The 25,562-nt window shown below is 45.9% G+C and overlaps 1 protein-coding gene and 1 long non-coding RNA gene across 2 annotated transcripts in view; one reads left to right on the top strand and one right to left on the bottom strand.

Annotated features, from left to right (window-relative positions):
- Positions 1 to 8,303: 8,303 nt before the first annotated feature.
- On the bottom strand, positions 8,304 to 9,465 carry LOC138829532 (uncharacterized). Its single transcript, XR_011372667.1, has 2 exons — positions 8,678 to 9,465; positions 8,304 to 8,552 (listed from the first exon to the last, which is right to left on the bottom strand). It is a non-coding gene; the product is annotated as an uncharacterized lncRNA (long non-coding RNA).
- A 199-nt stretch (positions 9,466 to 9,664) lies between these two features.
- The window catches only part of LOC138829572 (focal adhesion kinase 1-like), a 96,479-nt gene continuing 80,581 nt past the window's right edge, over positions 9,665 to 25,562 (top strand). The window contains exon 1 of the mRNA XM_070025922.1: positions 9,665 to 9,768. The gene's annotated coding sequence lies outside the window, so the exon portion shown is untranslated. The remainder of the gene's footprint in view (positions 9,769 to 25,562) is intronic.

The raw sequence follows: 25,562 nt of genomic DNA, 5'->3' as shown, positions 1-25,562 counted from the left end.
GTGGCTCTGGGTGGCTAATTTAGAAACGAGGCTCTTTACATACTCACCAAGGCCATTTATAGAACATTCAGAGTCCTAGACCTTGGACGTGTATTTTGGCTAAAGTGATGACCACTCACACTTGTGTAGTCCTCCACCCAGCCTGCACACAAGGCGTCTGCCTCCTCCCAGGCAGGGTGTGTCCCGAAGGAGGCACCCGCGGAACAGCAACCCAGCTCCTTCCGGTGCAGTTCTTTACCTCTCCAGAGTCCTTCCTTTTTTATCTTAGAGAGTTTCTAGTTTAGGTAAGTCAGGAAATACAAAACATCAGGTGCCAGTGGCTCATGTCTATAATCCTAGCTTCTCAGGAGACTGAGGTGTTAGGATTTCAGTTTGAAGCCAGACTGGGCAGGAAAGGGAGACTTTAATTTCCAATTAACTATCAAAAAAGCTGGAAGTAGAGATGTGGCTCAAGTGGTAGAGTGCTAGCCTTGAGCAAAAAACCTCCAGGACAGCCCCTAGGCCCTGAGTTCAAGCCCCAGAACCAGCACACACACACACACACACACACACACACACACACACGCACGCACGCACACACACACACAACTATGATGAAATGGGTAGTTGCGAAACCTTCATTCAGCCCGAGATGACTCCCACTCATCACTAGAAGTCTCATGACTCCCATATGCCTCTTGGCTAATTTGTTCAATCATTTATCTTTTTGTGCCTCAGTTTCCAATTTCATGTGACTATGAAAAAAACTCAGGGCCCTGTTTTCAGGAGAGTGGGCATCATCAGCGTGTCATGCCTGGTGCAAGCAATATAGGAACACACGGTGCCAGCCTTCAGCACTGACCCCCACCACCAGCTGGGGGTGAGGGAGGGGCAGCAGGGTCAGGGAAACACATAGTGACCCAGGGCACTTTGGGAGCAGAAGTTGTCAGTGGGTTGTCTCAACTGGGGAGCCTGAGCTGAGGGCTCCCTGGAGGAAGTGATCCCAGAGGGTGGCAGGCAGGTGGGGAGCTGAGATCTGGGGCAGGGGAGGTGTCTGGACTCAGAAGGGCCTTGGCACAAGCTGCTCAATAAAACTTGAATTGAGAGCTTGGAGCTAGAGCAGTGTGAAACAAGCCAAGAGCCTTTCTAATTAGTCCAGGTCACAGTGTGGAAAGTTGGGCAGATATTGAATTCAGCCTGAGGATATTCCTGGACTTCATTGGATTCTGCCCAGGACTTAGGTAGCCACATAACTCTGGTGCCAACTTACTGACTGCTGCATGCATCCCTTACCCTGCCTCTGTGGCCGCCTTTGGCGACCATACCGTTTAGCAACACAGTTGGCAAAGCTGCTGGGAGAACAGGGGCTGCCTCATGGAGAGAGCCGGTGTTAAGGGAGGGGACCCCCACCCCCTGCAACTCACCTGCAGCTCTCAGCCTGGACCCCCAGCCAGCCCCACTGGGTTATTCCACACAGGTGTTAATTATCAGGTGGATAACTGCCTTGGCTAGACAACTTTTCCAAAAAGGGCTTTGTTGCTGCCACAGTCCAGTGCGGCAGCATACACTGGAGAGTAGGAAAAGAAAAGCAGCTCAAGCCAAAGAACAAAGAAGTCGCGGTGTGGAGACCAATGGTAATTTTAAGCGGCAGCATACCCGATGCTTCAGGTGAAAGAGGCAGGCACAGGAAGTGGTGCTGTAGCTCAAGTGGTAGAGCGCTAGCCTTGAGCTGAAGAGCTGAGGGACAGCACCCAGGCCCAGAGTTCAAGCCCCACGACCGACAAAAAAAAAAAAAAAAAAAAGAAAGAGGCAGGCACACACCAAGCCTTACAAGAGGCCCTGTGTCTGAAGTAAAAGGTTGGTCCTGGGCAAGGTCTTACACTCTCTGTGTCTCAATTTTCTGTGAGATCCTAATAATATCTAACTAGACTGTGATGTTAAAACAGCATGAACTCACAAGCCTGTTACCTAACAGTCACACACACACACACAAAGTCACACACACACACACACACACACACACAATTATAGCTATGGCTGTGTGCAGTGGCTCATGTCTGTAATACTAGCTACTCAGGAGACTGAGATCTGAGGATCATGACTCAAAGTCAGTTCAGGCAGGCAAATCTGAGAGATACTTAGCTCTAGTTAACCAGAAAAGAGCCAGCTTGTCTGCCTTTTTAAGGAGCCAGCTGCCTCTCCAGGAGACATGACATCTCACAAGCTGGTACCTTTGCCCCCCATACTTCGGCCAGAGGCTCCCCGCCCCCAACCTTGTCAGCTTTCAGACCCAATACCAACGTCACTACCATGGCAAGATATGGAGGATGGCTCTGTGTCATCATTACCTGTCTACTCGCCTCCAGACGGCAGAGACCTGGTGTTTAGCTCAGTGTCCAAGAATCCTAGGGCTTTCACATGTGGTTTGGAAGAGGAATGAGTGGTATGGACGTGGGGTGATTTCAGGTTCTATAACCAGATCCATCCATCTCTTCCCACAGTCTTCCTGCAGACTTGGCTCTTTTTGGGGTCATAGAGGAGAGTTCCATCTATCACCAGGGCTAATTTCCTTCCACAAGGCAGAGCTGTCCTTGACGCCTGCCAGAGGTGGGCCTGAGGATGAAAGGATGGCAGAACACTTGAAGGGATAGAATCTTACCATTGTCCCCGCAAATAAATAAACGAATAAACGAGTAATAGGTTATTACCCACAGCAAAAATGAATAAATGCTCAGGCACTGGTGACTCACACCTACAATGTTAGCTATTCGGGAGGTGGAGACCTTCAGGATTGCAGTTTGAAGCCTACCTGGACAGAAAAGTCTGTGCACTCTGTCTCCAAAACAACCAATAAAAATCCTAGCTGGAGGCGTAGCTTAAGTGGTAGAGTGTCAGCTGAGCAAGCAAGCTGAGCAAGCACAGGCCCTAAGATCAAAACCCATCTTCCACAGGGGAGAAAAAGTGAATATTCCAAAGTTTATATAGATATAAATGGTTGAAGAAATTAACAAATGGGGAGAAGAGAAAAACCAGTCCTGGTAAAGAATGTCAAATGAGGCTGGGCGCTGGTGGTTCACCGCTGTATACTCAGAGGCTGAGATCTGAGGATCACGAGTCAAAGTCAGCCTGGGTAGGAAAGTCTGTGAGACTCTTATCTCCAATAAACCACTCAGAAAACCAGAAGTGGCGCTGTGGCTCAAGTGGTAGAGTGTTCCCTTTGAGTAGAAGAGCTGAGGGACAGCGCCCAGCCCCAGAGTTCAAGCCCCACAACTGACAAAAAAAAAAAAAAAAGATTGTCAAATGATTTCCACAGACCCAGCTCTCATGGTGGGAGTCTGGCTCTGTACTGGGGGTGGCCACAAGGTTGAGTTTGGCAGAGGGGGTTCTGTTTCCAACAGGAGGGGCGAGACAGGCCTCTACTCTTTAGGCCTGGTACCCCAGAGCAAGCATGGCAGGAAGGCTGGCAGATAAACCTGGGAGACTTGGGCTGAAGCAGCTGCAAAGGGCAGGCGAGGCTCTTGGGCTCAGGAAGCACCCTGGAGGGCACTGGCTGGGATCTGTAGGGGTGGGGTCTGTTGACAACTATGAAAGCCTGGAGGGAGAGGCGAGTCCCTGCCAGACCAGTGCCAGCCAGCAAACCTGAAGCTCCATGTGGAGACTGAGCCGCTGCCTTCTTCTTGGCAAAAGTGCACAGCTTAATGAGTTCCAGTATACTCAGAGTTGTGCAATCACCTCTGCCTCATTTATCTCTTGGCATAGTATTTGTGACAGTTGCACATGATCCAAGAGTATTTCCCAATATTTAACAACCCTCTTTATTGAAATTTGTGTGTATGTTTGAGGACAGCAACTGTATACAACGCGTGTCTGTAACAGTGATAATAAAGGACAACAGTTCTTTATATTGTCACCTGGAGAAACATCAGAATAGTAGGATGTAAATCTTTTTTTAATAAAAAATATAATTATAATTTAAAAACAAATTAAAAATATTTTGTGTAGATTTGTGTATGGCTCATCTGGCAAAGCCCCTGCTTAGCAAGTACCAAGACCTGAATTCAAATCCCCCAGCACCACTAAAAAACAAGTTTCAGAAGCTTGCAATTTGACAGAGATGTTTGGAAGCTAGTAAAAATTTTGCCTTGCTGAGTGCTGGTGGCTCATGTCTGTAATTCTAGCTGCTTAGGAGACTGAGGATAGCAATTCAAAGCCAGGTCCGGCAGGAAAGTCCAGGAGACTTTTATTTCCAATTAACCACCAAGAAGCTGGAAATGGGGTGTGCCTCTGGTAGCTTTGAGCAAAAAAGCTCAGGGACATCGCCCAGGACCTGAGTTCAAGCCTTAGGATTGGCGGATATGTGCGTGCACACACTTATGTATCTATGCAGATCCTGTAATCTCAGCACTTTAGTACTAGGTACAGGCAGGCCAAGAGTATTGCTCTTAGATCATGACCTAAATGTATGAAAATGTATGAAATGGAACTCAGAAAAAACAAAACTGAGAAAGATGGGGAACCAAAGCAGCATCTGCAAATTCTAGTCTGGGAACAATGAAAATGTGCAGTCTTCTGTTCAATGTGAACCCCACAAAGTTGTCGAAGAAGACTTCCTTCTAAGGAGGATTTAATACTGATCAAAACAGTGACAGTGACCAGGAAGTGAATTCTAGAGTTAGTTAGTGGAGCAAGTGTACTAAGGGCCTGCAGCTGTGTGGTTGTTGCTAACTGAAGATGTAGGCAGGTCAGGGCAGGGAGATGTGCAGACCATCTGTCCACATCGCCTCAGGCCACACACACAGCTTCTCTGCAGGTGTGGAAGGCAAAGGAGGGGGGAGCCAGGAGTGGAATCTTGTTTTTCCGATCTGCTTGCTGGATAGACAGCTTCCTTGATCACCATTTACCCATCTGGAAAATGGGCTCAGACAGATGGTTCCAAGGTGGCTGTGAAGTTAAATGAATGGTTTTACAGAAGACTTCCCAGAAAATGTGGCAATGATGGCTGAAGTGTGATTTGAGCTCCAGACCAAAGGGCAGTCTCAGTCAGAAATGGGGTGGCGTTGGTCACTGATCAGAATTGGCTGGGCTTGGAGAGATGCTCTGTGTGTAGGGCTGTGGGGTCGGGGTGAAGCGCATGCGTGGGGCTGGCCATGGAGCAGATGAGGTCCTGCCACAGACTGTTTCATCACTGGTAGGCAGGACCTGAATGCTTCCACTTGGGTGGGTTCAGAGAAACTGGGCAGATGGGGGACTCAGAAGAGGCTAAATATGGCTCCTGCTTCAGAGGGGTCTGAGAACCTCGTGTGGGCAGAGGGGCAGCGGAGGCTGCTCCTTCACCAGGACAAACTGTTCCTGGGTCCCCACAGGAGAGGGACACCTGCTGTAGCTCGGGGTCTGCCGGTAGGCAGAGCTCCTTCTCCCCATCCTTAGGGTTCGTAGCCTCCATCTCCCCTGCATTTCCAACAAGAGCAGAATCTAGACTTGGACGAGCCGAGTAAACAGTCTTGCTGGCTCTGGAGGGGCGGTCAGGGGTGCGCATGCCTCCAACACCTGGGTGTGGTGGCTGTGGTCTCTCGGGGCTGCAAGTTTGAGGAGCGAGTGTCTCCTTGGGTTCCTCACATTGTTCTTCCTTAGGCCCTGTGAGCCCTGGGGCATCCCTGCTCTTTCAGCCTTCCCTCCCCACTCTCCTCATTTTACACGCTTGGTGAGACTCAGCTTGAAATAGCTTCCTTAGGGCTACTGTGTACTGATGTGGGGAGCTGGATTGGAACTCACAGATCTGTCAGACTTCCCCCTCCTGGTGCTCTCTGTCCTCTCTTCTCTGGGTTCTCAACACGGAGGTCCAGCATCCTCGTGTCTGTTTCTTGGTTTCACTTCCTCTGGTCCAACTTTTCCAGCCACCTTGATAGGCTGCACAGTGCCACAATGTGATGATGTCCATATACTATGTATCTAGTCTGCCAGGTGGCAGGTGTCTCCTTGGTGACACCGTCTTCCAGTTTCTTTCTTTCTTTTTTCTTTTTTTTTTGGGTCCGGTCGTGGGTCCTGAACTCTGGGCCTGGGCGCTGTTCCTCAGCTCTTCAGCTCAAGACTAGCACTCTACCATTTGAGCCACAGTGCCACTTCCGGCTTTTTTCTGTTTGCTTATGTGGTGCTGAGGAATTGAACTCAGGGCCTCATGCATGCAAGGCAAGCGCTCTACCACTGAGCTACCTTCCCAGCCCCTGCCTTCCAGTTTCTTTGCTGTGCATCCACCTCCGCCTCAACTGTGTTTCTGCTTTCCCACCAGGAGAGAGCCCTGCCTAGGAGGGTCTTCCCCATCTAGGGGGGGAGATGTGTACAAATGCATATACGCATGCACATGCGTGCATGTGTGCGTGCACACACACACATGTAGCTGCTCTGTTAGCATTCAGGATGCCCCTTCTCAGGGCTTTCCAGAGCAGGGGCCTACTGGACAGTGCAGGAATGTGAGCAGCCAAATGCTCTTCTGTTTTGCTTGAGTATGGGCTCTGCATTTGAATGGATTCAATGTGTGTGTGTGTGTTTTGGGAGAAGTACGGGGGCTAAAACTTAGGGCCTGGGCTTTGGCTTGAACTCTTTTGCTTGAGGCTGACACTCTGCCACTTGAGACACAGCTCTACATTTGGATTTTGGTGATTAATTGGAGATAGGAGTCTCACAGACTTTCCTACACAGGCTGGCTTTGAATGGCAATCCTCGGAGCTCAGTCTCCTGAGTAGCTAGGATGGCAGGCATGAGCCACTGCAACCCAGCTTCTAGGCTGGCTTTGAACTGAGATCCTTCAGCGCTCAGTTCCCTGAGATTAGAGGCATGAGGCGCCAGTGCCCTGCTCAATTATCTTTTATGTAACAAACTACCACAAAGCTTGGAGGCTTAAAACAATTTGCTCTCAATTGTGAGGTTGGTGGTTTGGGCTAGATTCAACTGGGCAGCTCTTCACTGGCCCCTCCTGGCTGCACGTGGCTGTAATTGGCTGACCACCAGCTGGGCCAGGTGTGCCTTAGGGCAGCTTCACTCACATGCCTGGTAGCTAATAGCTTGTATAGAAAGTCTGTTTTTGTCTGTGTGTCCGGCTAAGACTAGCTGAGGCAACTTTGACAGTGTGAAAAGGGAAATTGCCCAGACCTTGGAAGTCTGTTTTTTTTTTCAGTCATGGGGCTTGAACTCTGGGCCTGGGTGCTACCCCTGAACTCTTCAGCTCAAGGCAAGCGCTTTACCACTTGAGCTACAGTACCAATTCCGGTTTTCTGATGGGTTTGTTGGAGTTAAAAGTCTTACAGACTTTCCTGCCTGGGCTGGCTTTGAATTGTGATCCTCAGATCTCAGCCTCCTGAGTAGCTAGGATTATAGGCATGAGCCACTGGCGCCCGGTGCTTTGGCTTAATTTTTAATGTCACTCTTTATGTCCTCTATTGGTCAAGTAAATTTAGTTGTGAGATCAAATTCAAGGGGTATGTTATAGTTTGAATATGAAGTATTCCTTAAAAGGCTCTTATGTTGAAAGCTCTACCCAGATGGTAGATTCAATTATTGAGAGACAGCTGGATCAGGAGGGCTCAGATCTCACCAATGGGCTGGTCTACTGATGGACTTATAATTATGCTTGGTAGTAGCAGGGCTTGAACCACCAAAGCCATACTCCATCCTTTGTGCTTTAGCTGTTTTATTAGATGGGGTCTTGCTTTTGGCTCAAGGGTGGTCTTGGACCCCAATCCTCCTACCTGAAGGCTAGAGGATCAGTTAAGATGGGGATCTTGCTAACTTTTTGCCTGGACTGGTCTTGAACCCTGATCTTCTTGAAGTAGCTGAGATTACATGTGGGAACCACTATGCCAACCTGGATTTGTAATTTGAAGGCATGATTTGGAAGTGAAGTGACGGAAAGTTCTGAAGGTGGTGCCTATTTGTTGGGAGTAGGTCACTGGGGGAGATTCAGTTTGTCCTCAATCTTTTCCTAGCTCTCTCTCCTTCCTGGCCACCATGTGTTGATGAACTTTGCTCTTCTGTACCCCTCTACAAGAATGTGCTTTCTGCTCACGATGGCCTGGAAACACAGAGCCAGACCACCATGGACCCGAACCTCTGAAAATTTCCTCCTTCAAGTCGATTCTCTCAGGTCTCTGTCATGGGGAAAACAAGTCTGGCTAACCAGATTGTTGGGATGTGTGTTAAAGAAGTTGTGGTCCTTCTTCTTCTAGCTGCTGCAACTTCTTTCCCAAAGATGACTTTTGCTGCTATCCCTCCTGTGCCTCTCTTCCCCCATCTCTCCAGCCCTTCTTACACTTTACATAATAATCTCTCACTTCTCATGGCCCAAAGCTTTATTCATTCACTCAACAAATATTTACTGTGTGCTGGAGACCCTGTTAGTGGAGGGGACAATCAGGAGGAAAACAAGAACGTAGTGTTGGACTGGGCTGAACAACAGGAGCTCTGGAGAACAGGGCCGAGGAAGGGGGTGGGTGGGGGGGTGTAGGGGAGAGTGGCAGGGGAGCTGTCTTCCCATTACAAAGGGTGTCCAGCTGACATCAGTGAGGAGGGATTTAAGAAGCCTAAAGAAGTGAAGGAGCGAGGAGTTAGAGGCAGAGAACTCAGCCAGTGCCAAGTCTCTGAGGCACAAGCCCTTAGGATTTTAAACGTAGCCAGAGACAGCCAACAACCCCCAACCGTCACCCACCGAGTACGGAACGGTACAAAGGCAGCCTTTAAACCGCGTGGCCAGGCCGGCCCCACCGAAAGCTTGGACTGGCCGGGGCTGCTGAGGCGGTCCCGGCGCGCTTCCGGGTTCACCTTTCGGAGACCTTCGGCCGGCCCGGCGCCGCGCCCCGGCGAGCTTCGCGGTGACATCACAGGGATGGAAGTGGCCGTGATTCGGGTTTCATTTCCCGCCGCAGGGATGCCAGTGATTTTCTTTTCAAGAGATCACAAACCCGCGTTCACTTCCTGTTGGAAATCCTCCGAGAGCTCCGTGCCGCCGGTGGAGGGCGGGATCCGCCGGCCGGGGACCCACCGGCGTGGGTCTCCCCCGCCCCCGCCCCGGGCGCGGCCCCACCGGCCGGCTCCCGCCCCAGGAGCCCCGGCGGGGCCCTCGGCCCGTCCATGGTGGCGCAGGCCGCAGGACCTAGGGGCGTCCACTTCTAAAACTGTCAGAGATCGAGTCCTGGCACAGCCCGGCACTGGTTGCGATGCCATTAGAAGAATCCCTGAGCCTCAGTTTCCTCCTCCGCAAAGAGGGCCCAAGAACCATCACTGGGGGCGGTGAACTGTGGAGAAGCCCAGGAAAAGGCGGGAGTCCCAGCCACCCGGGAGAGACCCGCAGGAGAGAGCTGAGTTTAGGACCCGGGCAGGAACGGGCACGGGAAGGCTGCAGGGTCTCCGGACGCCGCCTGGCCGTGCCTCGCTCGCCCAGCCCAGACCACCCGAGCTCGGCAGCGGCGCACAGGGGCGTCTGGGCATGCTCGAACCTCGGTGCGCACGCGCGGAGCCCGGGGGCGGGGCTGGCGTCTCGCTGTGAGGGGGCGCGCGCTCGCCGCCACCGCCACCGCGCACGCGCAGATCCACGCCGACTCAGCACGGCCGGAGGGCGCGATCCCGCTGCCGCCGCCGCCGCCGCCGCCGCCGCCGCGGTCCCCGTCGCCGCCGCCGCCGCCGCCGCCGGCAGGACCGCCGTGCGCCGGGCGTGCGCGTGGGAGGGAGCGTGGCCGCCGCCGCCGGCGCCGCCCCGCCGCCGTCTGCCTGCCTGCGCTCGGAGCGCCCAGCCGCGGCCCGGTGAGTGAGGGGCGCCGGCTGGGCGGCCCCTGTGGAACGGGGAGGGCCGCGGCCGGAGGGCGGACGGTGGAGCCGGGCCGGACCCGCCGCCCGCAGCGGTGGAGGCGGCCCCGCCCGCCCGCCGTCGGGAAGAGGGGAGGCCGGGGCTCGGGCGGGGATGAGGAGGCCGGGGACGTGAGGAGGCCCGCGGGGCCGGGAGCGCAGGGAGGCTGGGGGCGCCGGCGGGGCCGGGGGCGCCGGGAAGGCGGCCAGCCGAGGACGGGAGGCCCGGGGCGGCGTCCTCGGGGGGGCGTCCGGGGAGGCCCGGGGCGCGGGGGCACGGCGGTCCGGGGTTGCGGGGGTCCGAGCGCGCGGGGAGCCCGGGAGCCCCAGCCGGCTCCGCCGGAGCGGACCGAACGCCTGAAAAACAAAAGGGGAGGAAGCGGGAAATCCGCGGGGACGCCTGCGCCCCGGCCCCGGCCCCGGCCCCGAGCGGAGTCGGGCGAGCCCCACGCTTTCCTTCGCCACCGCCCGACGCCCCGAGTCCCGGGCCGCCCAAGTTTCGTCCGGCCTCCGCCCGCCTGCGCCGCGCCGGAGGCGGAGGCTGCGGGCCGCGCTCGGCCCGGTTCCTTTTGTAGAAGGGAGAGGGGCCGCGTGTGCCCGCCCTAGGTTTGCAAGATGTGGCGGGGAGAGGCACGGGGGACAAAGTTTATAGATACAGGCGCGTATCTTCTTCGTTTGAAAACCAGCTCAACAGTGTCTCATTCTTGGATAGTTGGCCTGCAGCTGGGTTCTGAGAGAATAGTAATATTGTAGTAATTATGGGAAACTGGTTGGAAATACAGTCAAGCTGAGGCAGTTGTAAGAGTTAGGGGATGGATGTGTGTGTGTGTAGGACTTGAAAGGCGCTGGGGTCTTTTTAAAGAGTGCAGATGGTTGTCATAACAATAGGCGATTAATATGTGTGAAGTGAAATAACCTTAATATTTTGGTTGTAAAAGGTAACGAAGTAGTCTTTCGGAAAGATCGTGGAGGATGACTCCGATTAGCCTTGGCATCTTCTTATAAAACCTGTCGACAAACCCGGGACGAAATGTGTATTTACAAGACATAAATTAGCATTGAGCTTATTTTTGTTGAGGTACAGTATAGATAATATTTTCATCCATTATACTGTTGAGTTAACTTAAAAATAAAACCCTGTGATATTTAAACAAGAAACTTTGTTTGGGGGGCAGTGGGACCCAGGACTTGCCCCCTCCCCCCCAGCTCAAACAGGAAGCTTTTAAGGGCTTTTGTGTTCCTCTGTCTTTATGAGTGTACTTGTTTTATATTTGTGACTGTCCTTGGTGAGGCAGTCTAGCAGAACCTACTGGAGTCTCCCCCTCCCCCTAACACTGTACCTTACAACTGCCTAAACCAACATTGGAATCAAACGTTACATTTTCTTTTAAAAGAATTTCTTCCAGGTCACCATCATATAATCCAACATAGTATAAATGCAGGCAAAGATAGTTTATGCTTGAAAGGAACCTGCAATTATGTTAGCCTTCATTGTAGTATACACTATGCAAAGGTGATAGAAGCAAGTTCTCTGTTGATTTAGAGCCATTACTGTTTCGTTTGCTAAGAATCCTGGGGCATAACTCCTAGAACTGGCAGGATTGACAGCCTTTCTGAAGGCTGCAATCCCTTGGAAGAGTGAGTAAGAAGTATTAGAAGTTCCACAGCTGCAGGGGTGAGGTGGGGGAAAGTGAAAAGGGGGAAAATGAAAAATCAGGAGGCAGCAGTGAGGATCATTTCCATGTCTTCAGCTGAGGTAGTTTCTGTAAAGCTCATCCAGTTGTTGGAAATTACATAGCTTAATTTTTGCCACTTGGTAGTTCTGGTCCTTACAAGTTACTGAGCTGGTCACGTAACTTTTTGGTAGTTGTATTGTTAAAGTGAGTCTCTTTAAAAAACGTTGACTGATCCAGAAAAAAGAAATAATTTTATATTTTACAGCAAAAATAACCTTAAAATATTTTAAAAAATATTTTAAGTAGTTATACAGAGGAGTTACCATTCAACATATCAGTTTATAAGTATTTGGAAATAATTATTTTTTTCTTTTTTGGCTTTTTTTTTTTTGATAGTTTATTGGAGATGAGTCTCATGGACTTTCCTGCCTGGACTGGCTTTGAACCACAATCCTTCGATCTCATCCTCCTTAGTAGCTAGAATTATAGGTGTGAGCCACTGGTACATGGTTATAAGTAATTTTCAAGTGCACGAAGTAATTTTCAAGCACATAGTTCAGTGGCATAAAAATTTTTTTGAAGTTGGGGAGAGCTGGTGCTTCATGCTTGTAATCCTAGATACTTGGGAGACTAAGATTAGGTGGATTAAAGTTCAAGGCTCACATATAAGACCCCTTCACAACCAAAAGCTGGGTGTAATGGGGGGCCTGTTGTCCCAGTGATGACAGAACAGGTAAATCATAGTCCAGGTACAAGCTCAGGGAAAATAGGAGACCCTATCTCAAAAATAACCAGTGCAAAAAAAAAAAAAAAGGCTGGAGATATGTCTTCATGGTAGATTTTACCTGACTGGCAAGTGTGAGGTTCTGAGTTCAAGCTCCAGTACCACCAAAAAAATTTTTTTTGAAAATCCCTGTCTTGCCGGGCGCTGGTGGCTCACGCCTGTCATCCTAGCTACTCAGGAGGCTGAGATCTGAGGATCGCGGTTCAAAGCCAGCCCGGGCAAGAAAGACCGTGAGACTCCTATCTCCAATAAACCACCAGAAAACTGGAAGTGGCGCTGTAGCTCAAGTGGTAGAGCGCTCACATTGAGCTGAAGAGCTGAGGGACAACGCCCAGGCCCAGAGTTCAAGCCCCATGACCGACAAAAAAAAAAAAAAGAAAAAAGAAAATCCCTGTCTTTTATTGGGATGCTAGTATTTGACTTAGAAAGGTATTGGTATCAAGATTTTTCTGGAAAAAAATTCTTTGTGTTTTATGGTGTAATTTTGACAAAATAAGTATGATATGGTGTGGAGATCTTTCAGTTTTGAAATGAAACATTTTCACGTTAGGCCAATCTCTAGATAATTTTTCAAGTTTCAGTAACATTGCAAGTTGTGCAGTTGCTATATTTGTGAATTTTAGAAAAAAATTTTCTCTACCACTTGAGGCACAGCTTTACTTCCAGCTTTTTGGTGGTTAATTAGTGATCAGTCTCTAGACTTTCCTCTCTGGGCTGGCTTTGAACCTTGATCTTCAGATCTCAACTTCCTGAGTAGCTAAGATTACATGAGAGAGCCACCGGTGCTCAGATTAAATAAACTTATTTATTTATTTTTTTGTTTTTTAGATTGCTATTTTCTTCCCTCCTCATCTTCATCCTTTTCTCCCTTCTTTCTTTCCCATCCCTCTTTCCTTCCTTTCCTCCCTTTACATACGGTCTCACTGAATCTCATCCAGGCTGGCCTGGATATCTGATTTTCCTTCCTCCTGAATGCAGGAATTACAGATGTTTGTCATTACACCTGCTCAAAAGCTCTAGATTTTTAAAAACACATTTTCATTACTGCTTCCCCTTACAATTAGCAGTAAATTGCTTTGAGAATCTTTGAGATTGATTATATAGATACTTTTGAAAATGTGTCTGTACCAAACATTGTAGACTTTTTCCTTATTACTATTCCCTAAGCAATACAGCTTAACAATTATTTATATAGTATTTACATTGCATTAGGTATTGTGAGAAATCTGGAGGTGACTTAAAATGTAAGGGAGAATATGCAAGTGTTATATACAAATACTACTCCATTCTATACAATGGGTCTGAGCCTCTATCTGCAGATTTTGGTATCTGCAGTAGGTCCTAGAACCAGTCTTCCAAGGATACCCGGGAATGATTGTATAAATTTTGGAGGCCCTGGCCTTGGATTTCTTTCCCTCTTCCTGCACTGGTATAAAAAATAGAAGTTGAAAATTTGTAGTATTGGCAAATGTCTTTGTATAAAGACAATTTCTGTGCTTGTTCATCTCTTTGGGCTCCTGGTTTTCCTGGAATTTTGGCTTAGTGTTTCCTTGTCTTGTCATCTTCTGGTTACCTTTTCCAGTCTTGAGTTGGCCTGGGAGTGGACTCTGAGCTGTTTGGCTCAAGGTTAGGCCTCTACCACTTGAGCCATACTCTACTTCTGGCTTTTTGAGGATTAATTGGAGACAAGCATCTCAGTAGACTTTCTTGCCCAGGCTGGCTTCAAACCATGATCTTTAGATCTCAGCCTCCTGACTAGTTAGGAGTATAGGGCTGAGCCACCAGTGCCTGGCTTCTGGTTACTTTTATAATTAAAAAAAAATTCCAAGTCTTTCAGGAGGACACATAACACAGCCTACATTTAAGGAACCAAAAAATTCTTATTTGCTGATCTAACCTTGAGCCTTTTGTCTAATATAATAGCTACTGTTACACATGGCTATTTATATTGAAATTAATTAAAATTAATTAAAATTAAGTTTGTGTGTGTAAATGCTGGTCCTGGGGTTGAACTCAGGGCCTAGGTGCTGTCCCTGAGCTTTTGCTCAAGGCTAGCATTCTACCACTTGAACCATAGCTCTACTTTTAGCTTTTTTGGTAGTTTAGTGAAGATAAGTGTCAGATTTTTCTGCCCTAACTAGCTTTGAACTGTGATCCTCAGATCTCAGCCTCTTGAATAGCTAGGATTACAGGGGTGAGCCACTAGTGCCAGCCAGTCATGCAAGCTGAATGAATATGAGGCCCTGAGTTCAAACTCCAGTATGGCCAAAATGCCAACAATTGAAACAAAACAAATCAGTGAGGATGTAGGATGATAGGGTGGCATTATCTTAAACATAGATTGGAAATGGAATAGCAATTGTAGAATGCAGTGGCTTAAGTATATGGCCTTGGGGTCAGAATCCAGGCTGTATGATCATGATTCATTTGTTAAAATTTTCAAATCTGCGTTTCCATCCCTATTAAATGTACCAAATAGTAGAGTGCTAGACTGTTGAGAGAATTAAATGATACCTAGCCTTATTGAATGCTTTACAAAAAATAAGTTACTAAAAGGAAATGTTTACATGAGAAGTGCCATTATCTTTGCTCTATTTCTAAAGTTCCAGCTCAAAGGGAGTAAGGTATTTGCTTTTTTTTGGGGGGAGGAGGTTGGTTTTGGGGCTTGAACTCAGGGTGTGCTCAAGGCTTTTTTTGAGCCATAGATGAACTTCTGGTCTGATGGTTAATTGTCACAGGCTTTCCTACTCAGGCTGTTTGTGAACCGGGATCCTCAGACCTGAGACTCCTGGGCAAGCTGGGATTGTGAGCCCCCAAAGATATTTGTGTTTATCTATCACCTTATCCCAGAGCACTCCCTTCCTGGGATGGCTGGAGCAGTGTAAGCCAGAAGCCAGGGACTGCCTTTGTGTGCTAGAGGAGTATGAGTTTACCAGCCATTGTATTTTGTTAAGCCTGCCTGACACAGGGCATTTGTTGGTTAGTGTACCTTTCTTAAACACTTGCTCATGGCTGGCACTTTACTACTTGAGCCATGCCTCCAATTCAACATCTTGCTGGTTAGCTGGAGGAGCTGGCTTCGAGCCTTATTTTTCCAGGTCTCATCCTCTTGAATAGCTAGCATTACAGGTGTGAGCTGCTGGTAGTTTCTTCTTTCCTCTGCTCCTCTTCCTCTTCTCCCCCTCTCCCCTCTTCTTTCTCCCTCCTGTTTGGTCTTCTTTCTTCTTCATCTTCCTCCTTTCCTCTTCCTCTTCTCTACAGTTCAGGGCCTTGAGTTTGGTAAGCAGGGATTCTACTAGTTGAGCAATTCCCCCAGCCCAAAATTTTAATTTTAATAACCACCAACTTTTATCACTCTGGATGAGTTTTTTGTTTCATGAAGGGAATCTGTCTTTACTCAAAGGTTGTTGTGAAATAGTCTTGATATTTAGTTCCTAAAGTGTTAATTCAGTAAGTTTATCCAATATTTGGACATTTTAAAAATTTTTATTGACTGCTTTGATAATGTGGTTTATTTTAATATGTCTATTGAATGCCATAAAGATTTTTTTTGCCATATAGATAAAAATGTCTTCTAAGTTAATCTGAAATAGATCTATTTTGAATTTAAATTTGGCTAACATCTTGGTCTTAACTTAGAAACTTTTGAACTTCTAAAAACATTTAAACTCTATCTCTGTAGTTTATACTTTGGTTGTAAAAGATTAGACTAATAGTTTTTTGTCAGTTGTTTTTTTTGGGGGAGAGGGGGCTCTAGTCGTGGATCTTGAACTTGGGGCCTGGGCACTGTCCCTGAGCTCTTTTTGCTCAAGGCTAGTACTCTACTACTTTGAGCCATAGTGCCACTTCCAATTTTCTGGTGGTTAACTGGAGATAAGAGTCCATGGACTTTCCTGCCTGGGCTAGCTTTGAACCAGGATCCTCGGATCTCAGCCTCCTGAGCATGAGCCACCAGGGCCTGGCAGTAATAGTTTTTGTTTTTTTCTTTAAGTTAATAGAATTTCCTTTATTTCTTCTGTCTGTGGAAACACTTTGGTTATTTCCTGGCCAAAGCTGAGGTGTTAATGTGCACCATCAGCTCTTGGACTCTGCTACCCTTAACTGGCAGTACGTTTTAGCTGAGCTGACTTAGGAGGGTCATGCTGTGCCAGCAGCTGCCTTCCTTGCAGTGGCATTTGTTAATTAAGCTGTTTAATTTTGTGTTGTTTTATGGAAAAAAGACAAAACAAAGGAAGAGAGCGAATGATTACTTCTAGTTATTTCAAGGTCTTTTTAGCCTAATGGTATTTTGAGTGTCCATGTTATTTTCTCCCCAAGAAGTAATGTTAACTTGAAAATGATTGAAATTAAGTAATGTTTGAAAATAAGTTTTACATCTCCCCTAAAGTCTCAGACATAAGTAATTGTAGGTGTCTGGGTGCCGTAGTTTGTGTAAAGAAGCAGGCGTTTTACAGAATAAGCATTTTATCTAAGGAAAAGAAAACTTGAGTTTCACTTCTGGCATTCTGCTTGAGTGATGTGGTTGGCAAGTTACTTAGTTTCTGTGCTTCTCATAGAAAGTGGCCTTATCTATAAAAGGTACTAGCTATGATCTCTGCCTTTGAAGTAGAATAGCACTTGTAGTTACTTTGTAAAAATTGAATATAAATATGTACAAATTGTGTACAGATGCATCATTTGTTTTACTACTAAAGGTTTCATCCTCTCCACCTATTTGTTTGATCAGTTTCTTCACGATATAGTTCATTCATGCAGCATTTACAAAATGTAGTTTTGTGATTGGTACAGTGTAAGTCCTGGCGATATAGACACAAGGGTGAGACTAGCAAAGCTCAATGGCAAGTCATAGGGTATATGACATGTCTCCTCAGTGTGCTCTGGTGACCTGCAGGGTAAGTCCCCAGTGATAACAAGCTCAGGGTTCTGCAGGCTTCTTTTGTTGAAGGCCTCAGACTGTAAATGCTTTGCAGGCTGCATGAGTCCTATAGCATTTTCTCTTGTTTTCCCTCTCCCTCAAAAATCCCTTAAAAATGTAGAAACATTCTTAGCCCAGGAACCATACAGAAACTGACTGTGGACCAGATGTGATGATTCCTTTGTAGGGATTAGTTAAGTGGGAAGTGAGAAAGGGCATGGATCCGTATGCAGAGCACTGGGTGTGCAAGGCTGGGTGCTGTGGATCTAAACGTTTTGGGTTTGGTAGAGGAGGAGATAAGGTTGATGTTAGGCAGGATCAAAGCAGTTTACACTTGGTTTGAACTTTGTGTCTGAGAATGGTAGGAGCAGGAGTATAGAGCAGGAGGATGGTTGGACTAGAGCTGCAAGACTCAGGAGAGATGGTGTCATAGTAATCCACTTGAGGAGGGGAAATTGCCATAGCCTAGCTAATAAGGCCAAAAAAAAATCAGCAAGTTCAGAGGTCTGCCTTAACAGTGTGGGCTCCTGATTATGTAATTATGTTGTACAAACAAGTGAAGGCCTTAATTAAGGATACAGTGGAGAATAGAAGGAAGGGATTGTTTTGAAGGTAGTGCTCAAGAGGCCAGGGCACTTTTAGGGTAGCTTTTAGGTTTTTCCTTTAGTGAATAGTTAATAAAGTTCATTTGGCTCTATCCCCCCTCCTGGAATATAACTTATCAAACAATTGTTATAACTGGATATGATGTTACATGTCTGCATTCGAGCTACCTGTCAGTCTGGCGGGAGATGTAGTTCACTGGAAAAGCCTTTTCCCTGCATGAACAATGCTCTGAAGCCAAACCCCAGCACCAGGTGAGTGGGAGGAAAGAGTTTAAGACCTGAGAAACTTAGCTAGACTGTCTCAAATCAGTGTGTGTGTGTGTGTGTGTGTGTGTGTGTGTGTGTGTGTGTGTGTGTGTGTGTGTGTGTGTGTGTGTGTGTGTGTGTGTGTGTGTGTGTGTTAGAATGTAGCTCAGTGGGAAAACATTTGCCTATCATACATAGGACTCTGAGCACAATCCCAAGTACTAACACCTCTCTCAACAACAGTAAAACCAAATCCCTCAGTTGCTTTGAGAAGGCACATTCTCCATCTTTGAACCTCTGAAATTGTAAGCAGTCTTGTGTGTATGAGTGTGAACTGTTTTTCTATGGCATGAGGATTCTAGAGCTATCATTGGATCATTACAAGGGAGACCAGCAAAGAGGCAGAGTTGCTCCTTGTTAAGATCGCACATATTTGTTACACTACAAATGTCATTTACCCAAACCACAGATCTGTTTTTTTTTTTTTTTTTTTTTTTTTTTGTCGGTCGTAGGGCTTGAACTCTGGGCCTGGGCGCTGTCCCTCAGCTCTTCAGCTCAAGGCGAGCGCTCTACCACTTGAGCTACAGCGCCACTTCCGGTTTTCTGGTGGTTTATTGGAGATAGGAGTCTCACGGTCTCTCCTGCCCGGGCTGGCTTTGAACCGTGATCCTCAGATCTCAGCCTCCTGAGTAGCTAGGATTACAGGCGTGAGCCACCAGCGCCCGGCCACAGATCTGTTTTTTTAAAAAAATTTATTGTTACTATAGAGGTTATATGTAAACAGGTTACATTTTCATAAATCAGGTAATAAGTACATTTCCTTTTTTACAGTGGCATCTGTTCCCTTATTCTCTTTATGTTTTTATATTTTACTTTTTTTTCTTGTCAGTCATGGGGCTTGAACTCTGGGTCTGGGCACTGTCCCTCAGCTCTTCAGCTCAAGGCTAGCTAGCGCTCTACCACTTGAGCCACAGTGCCACTTTGGTTTTCTGAGTAGTTTATTGGAGATAAGAGTCTCACAGAGTTTCTTGCCCAGGCTGGCTTTGAACCGGGATCCTCAGATTTCAGCCTCCTGAGTAGCCAGGATTACAGGTGTGAGCCACCACTCCTGGCTCATATTTTACATTTTATTTATTTATTTGTACCAGTCTTGGGGCTTGAACTCAGGCCATGGGTGATGTCCCAGAGCTTTTGTGCACGAGGCTAGCACTTTACCACTTTGAGCCACAACTCCATTTCCAGCTTTTTGGCAATTAATTGGAGGTTATAGTCTCATGGACTTTCTTGCCTGGGACTGTTTTTGAGCTGTGAGCCTCAGTACTTAGCCTCCTGAGTAGCTAGGATGACAGGTGTGAGCCACCGGTGCCTGGCTTAAATTTTACTTTCTTATCTGGTGTTACTGCTCCCTTGCTTGCTAAGCAAGTGCTCTATCACTTGAGCCACACCCCCAGCCCAAGAATCTTTAAGTACAATATATTCCAAAACAAAAAAATATATTTTCCAAACTGACAAACTGCAAATTTACACAAGCATTTTTCAAGTTGAACTGTGTTAACAGAACTTGTTTTCTCTTCCCTAAAAAACAAGACGCAGTACCTTCAAGTCCAGTCCCTATTCAGGGAACTGAGATCTGAGGATTGTAATTTGAAGCCAGTCTGGGCAGGAAATCTGCGAGACTCTTTATCTCCAATTAAGCACCAAAAAAGTTGAAGCTGTAGTTTAAGTGGTAGAGTACTAGCCTTGAACACAAAAGCTCAGGAACAGTGCCAAGGCCCTGAGTTCAAGCCCCAGGACTGGCACATAACACACACATAAAATTCACATGGTTGTGAGAAATTGTGTCATTTTTAAGAAGGATATACCCACACAAGCTGGGCGCCGGTGGCTCACACCTGTAATCCTAGCTACTCAGGAGGCTGAGATCTGAGGATTGCGGTTCAAAGCCAGCCCAGGCAAGAAAGTCTGTGAAACTCTTTTTTTTTTTTTTTTGGTCCGGTCGTGGTGTCTGAACTCTGGGCCTGGGTGCTGTCCCTCAGCTCTTCAGCTCAAGGCTAGCACTCTACCACTTGAGCCACAGCGCCACTTCCGGCTTTTTTCTTATGTGGTGGAATCAAATCCAGGGCCTCATGCATGCAAGGCAAGCGCTCTACCACTGAGCCACCTTCCCAGTCCCTGTGAAACTCTTATCTCCAATAAACCACCGGAAAACCAGAAGTGGCTCTGTAGCTCAAGTGGTAGAGCGCTAGCCTTGAGCTGAAGAGCTTAAGGACAGTGCCCAAGCCCAGAGTTCAAGCCCCATGACCGACAAAAAAAAAAGGATATACCCACACAAAAAATGTGAGGAGTTCCTTGAATCATGTTAAAAATGTGTAATAGCAAAATGCAAAACAATACCTAAGGGCTGGGAAGGTCGCTTAACCGTAGGGTGCTTGCCTTGCTTGCATGAGGCCATGGGTTGATTCCTCAGCACCACATAAGCAGAAAAAACCAGAAGTGGCACTGTGGCTCAAATGGTAGAGTGCTATCCTTGAGCTGAAGAGCTGAGGGACAGCGCCCAGGCCCTAAGTTCAGGCCCCACGACTGACCTCCAGAAAAACAAATAAAAAGAAATACCTAAATTGTATAGTTGTAGTGAGCTCATAAATCACAGAGTAGGAGAAACAGGGTGCTTAAACTGGTGATTAACTGTTGAGATGTGAGCATCAGGCAGATGACTATGGTGTTCCGCAGTCTCAAGTGGAGTGGTTCACATTGATTTTAGCATTATATGTAATTTAGGAATTGCAGACTACAGATAATAGCAGTTCCTTTAGAGATGCAGTGAACTTGGCGATACAGGGTTGTCTCATGAGTAGAAATTAGGAGAAAGGAAAGATTGGAGACAGGTTGTCTCTGAGAATGCATCTCCTTTGCTGTTGAGAAAAATTGTGACTTCTGTTAAGTACAGTATCATGAATGGCAAAAATTTAAGATATGACGGACTCTTTGATGTTACAGAAGTCAAAAGTGAGGGCTTCATACAGTTTCACATGTCAGCCTCAGACTTGAGGAAAGCTGTGATTCCAATGTGATTATAAAGTTTGGAAACTATTTTGTGTAGGTCTCATTTGGAAAAAGTAACATAATCATCTTGTAAGGTATTGACTTAAAGACAGGTAGCAGAGGAAACTAATTTACAGCTATGTCTTAATTCATTTTTGGCAGCTTATAGTTGAGTTGTGATTGATGAAGAATTGTTGGATTGCCAACTGTCCTAAGAGTTTGCCATTTTGACCTTTGGAGATAAGAGTCTCATAGCCTTTCCTGCCTGGGCTGACTTTGAACCACGATCCTCAGATCTCAACCTCCTGAATAACTGAATTACAGGCGTGAGCCACTGGCGCCCGGAAGATGCTACAGTTTATAAAATACAATTTTGTTGTTATTGGTTGAAAGAAGATAGAAACAATTGACAATAGATGCCAAAACTGTATGTATCTCTTGCTTAAACTTTTTCCCACTGGTTTCTAGTACTTGTTTCCACATTCTCTTGAAGAAGTGAGTTGATACACAAGACATATATTCATATATTCCCTGTTTAAAGTACTAAAATACCATAAGTTCTATCCTACCTATCAAATTTAAAGGGTAAAGGGTTTTCTCAAGGGGCTTTTCTGCTAGGTGGTAAAGATTCATTGAGTAAGAAATGTTCTTCTAGAAGCTTTCAGGACCACCAGTGATTCTGAAAGAACAGTATTAAGTCTGGAAATGTGGCTCAGTGGTGAAGCTCTAGGTTTGATTCCCACCATACCACATACACAGAAAAAGCCGGAAGTGGCTGTGGCTCAAATTGTAGAGCAGTAGAAGAAACTCAGGGACAGTGCCCAGGCCCTGAGTTCAAGCCCCAGGACTGTCGCCCTCTGCGCCCCCCCCTCCCCAAAAGTATTAAAAATACACACAACTTGGGCTGGCCTTTAGAGTTGTTGAATTAACACATTTGGTATAGAATCTAATCACCTGATTTTTTTTTTTCTCCTTTTTTTGGGCTGGTACTAAGGTTTGAATTCAGGGCCTTGTGCTTGCTTGGCTTTGAAATAACCTCAAAGTGGAGAAATCCTTGGAGGCATGGTCCCAAAGGAGTCTTTATTAGCTGGCCAGCAATGGTCTTGTCCTGGGCTGTGGTGTCTCAGAACTAAGAGCAGCAGTGACCTCCAATGGGGCAGGGTTTATAAAGGCAAAAACCACATGTAGGTAGCATTTTTGCAAACAAGCTGATATAGAGGCTACATCAAGATCATTAGGGACGGGGATATTCTTTTTTTTTTTTTTTTTTGTCGGTCGTGGGGCTTGAACTCTGGGCCTGGGCGCTGTCCCTCAGCTCTTCAGCTCAAGGCAAGCGCTCTACCACTTGAGCTACAGCGCCACTTCCGGTTTTCTGGTGGTTTATTGGAGATAGGAGTCTCACGGTCTCTCCTGCCCGGGCTGGCTTTGAACCATGATCCTCAGATCTCAGCCTCCTGAGTAGCTAGGATTACAGGCGTGAGCCACCAGCGCCCGGCTCTTTTTTTTTTAATTTCACCATATTGTGAGATAGTGATACTTAAAGTCATAAACACATTTTAACCTTCACAAGGCAAATTGTCATTATCATGGTCTATAATGTTTGTGAATTCGGTGAGCTTTGATACAACTATTTCTTCCACATCGGGTGATATGTACATTTCTTTTGCTTAGTGTAAGCTATTCCCTCTTTCCCTCTCATTCCCTCCCTCTCATTGCTGCCCTTGAGTTGTTTAGTTCTTTTTTATCAATGTCCAGTGGAGCTGATGGTCCCCTCTATTGTATGTTTTCCCCTGTTTCCCTCTGATTCTCTGCCCTCCTCCTAGCTTCCCTCAGATGTGCACATACATATGAGAAGTATATCTATCTCGTATATAGGTGTTCCAGAACATGGAGTCATTTAAAAATGATATGACAGGTTGAGTGGAGGTCCTTTGTTTCTTGAGTCCTGTTTACTTTGTCCTGTCTCCTTTTGTTTTAGAAAGATCACAGGGAAATTCTTTGGCTGCTGGACATTAAGGATGGCCCGGACTAGGTGGACAGCATTCTGCTGATGCAGCTGAGGCTAGAGATTCACAACTACAGGTGGGGGTCTACAAGAAATGGAAAACTGGTTTCTCACAGATTCCTTGCTTCACTAGTGCTTACCATCTGAGCCATGCCTCTAGCTTTCCCCCCTTTTTTTTGCTAGTTATTTTGGGTGATGGAGTCTTAGAGACTTTTCTGCAACAGCTGGCTTCAAATCATAAGCATCCAGATTGCAGCCTCTTAGGTAGCTAGAGTTATAGGCCTAAGTTACTGTGCCTGGCTAATCATCTGCTTTACACTAAAATACCCTTACTTTGAGAAACATTGCTCTTTTATTAGTGAAAACTTGAGAATTGTAACATTGGAGAAGTCTCCAAGACTGTATTAGGTTCAGTGATTATAAAACTTATCCTCCTTGAGTTTGGGAGAGTTTGGGGCCAGTCCAGGCAACAAAAGGATAAAACAAAACTTCCCCAAATACCAGAAGCCTAAAACGAAAACATTTGAATTCCCATACACAAGAGAGGATGTCTCTATAAGTGTGTCATACTTGACACCTGTCCTATTAAGGACATTTTTTTAAATTGAAGATTTGAATAAAGAACAGAGGTCACATTGGGAAATAGCTCACTTTTAGGATTAGAATTTTAGGTTGTAATTTAAGTGATAAGATTGATAAGGTTATTTATTTATTTATTTATTTTTTTTGGTCGGTCGTGGAGCTTGAACTCTGGGTTTGGGTGGACAGTGTCCCTCAGCTCTTCAGCTTAAGGCTAATGCTCTACCACTTAAGCCTTAGTGCCACTTCTGTTTATATGGTGCTGAGGAATCAAACCAAGGGCCTCAAGCATGTGAGGCAAGCACTCTACCTCTGAACCACCTTCCCAGCCCCAGGAAAGGTAAAATTATCAGGAATAAATGTAAAATGACAACCAAGGAAGTTAAAAGATAGCAAAACATCTTTAAACATGAGTTTAGTTGACTAACTGGGGACTGGAACTTTTCTATAAAGGATCCAAAGGTAAATAGTTTATTTACATTTTGTGGACTAATAAGTACTTACATAATAACAGGAAAGACAAATATTCATTGAGAATTCAAAACATAGTAGTAATGACTATAATACCATCTACTGTAATATAGTCTACAATAAGAAGCAGTTCTCTTTTGTGGGAGGAAGTGGGTAACATTTTGCTTAATTGGAATTCATAGTTTTTCGTGCCATCAAAGCCACTTACAAGTCTTCATCTCATAATGTTAGTCTACAAGAGATTTTACATGTTTCATCTTTGAAAATGTCTCCCACTGACAGATATTCCTAAATATTGATCTTGTCCCAGGCGAAGTGTCTTCATTGAGTATAGTCATTGCTTGGAAGGTATCTGTGGTTTTTGGTATGTCTCTTAGCATGTTACTGCATTGCAGATTAATAACTTCTCTTGGTGCTCTGATATGTGAGCGCTTCAGTTGCACAGGTGAATGAATTTAGAAATATGTAAATCTATTTGTACTTTGTTTCAGGTTTGAAAAAGACTTTTTGAACTGTACTTTCAACTCATATCTGCTGCAAATTTGTGTAGTAATGGAATTCTCAACTTTGGCAGAATGAGAATTATATAGAGAAGCTTAAAATGATGATACTTCAGTATAAATTCCTTGTGCAAGCGCTGCTGTGTCTTATAAACTTGGGTCCACTTTATTAAGAAATCAGGTCTGTAGCAAAATAGATTTTTAAAGCTATTCCATCTTTGATAATAGTGATAGTTGATGGAAATTCTTCAGAAAAACTTGTTTTGGCTTTGTAGTTAAAATGTCATAATAAACCTTCACAAACTGTCTTGACTGCTCTGTGGTCAAAGTCAAGACATTCAGCTTCTAATATTTGTGATAAAAATTCAACAGATGGTGGTAGTTGAACCTGCAAGAGCTGATGAAGTTTCCTGTCGATGCTGCTTCCCCAGTTACACATACAATGTGCAAGCCTGCTTGTGGGGTGAAAGGGTGAATAGACAGGCTTTAGCAGATTCCCTTTTTGTCCTCTCTATATTTGTCCAGGTAATTCTTTCTTTGGTTCCCCATGTATTTTTACTGTCATCAGGGAGGTGATAGCAGTTCAAACTCCAGTTTGTACTAAATTAGTGTTTGTTCACTTTTGAAAATATTTTTATTTGTCATGGGGTTGCACACAGAGTATTCATACAAGTTAATTTTCTTGTGCTTGTGAGCTTGGCATTAACTCCTTGAATCCACACCAAGTGAAGTTGGTAACATCTGTTTACTCATCAATAGCCAAGAAAATCACTGAAAACATTTGCTTTGTTAATTGATAATTGATACAGTTTTTAATGTCCTCAACTCCTTAAGCAACTGTTCTTACTTGGAGACTATTAGTTTTTCTTTCTTTCTTTCTTTTTTTTTTTTTTTTTTTTTGTCGGTTGTGGGGCCTGAACTCTGGGCCT

This window comes from Dipodomys merriami, unplaced genomic scaffold, assembly GCF_024711535.1.
Source record: "Dipodomys merriami isolate MVZ:Mamm:240054 unplaced genomic scaffold, mDipMer1.0.p SCAF_174, whole genome shotgun sequence".
Lineage (NCBI taxonomy): Eukaryota > Metazoa > Chordata > Mammalia > Rodentia > Heteromyidae > Dipodomys > Dipodomys merriami.
The sequence above is the reverse complement of the archived record's forward strand: the minus strand, read 5'-3'. Positions and strand labels throughout refer to the sequence as shown.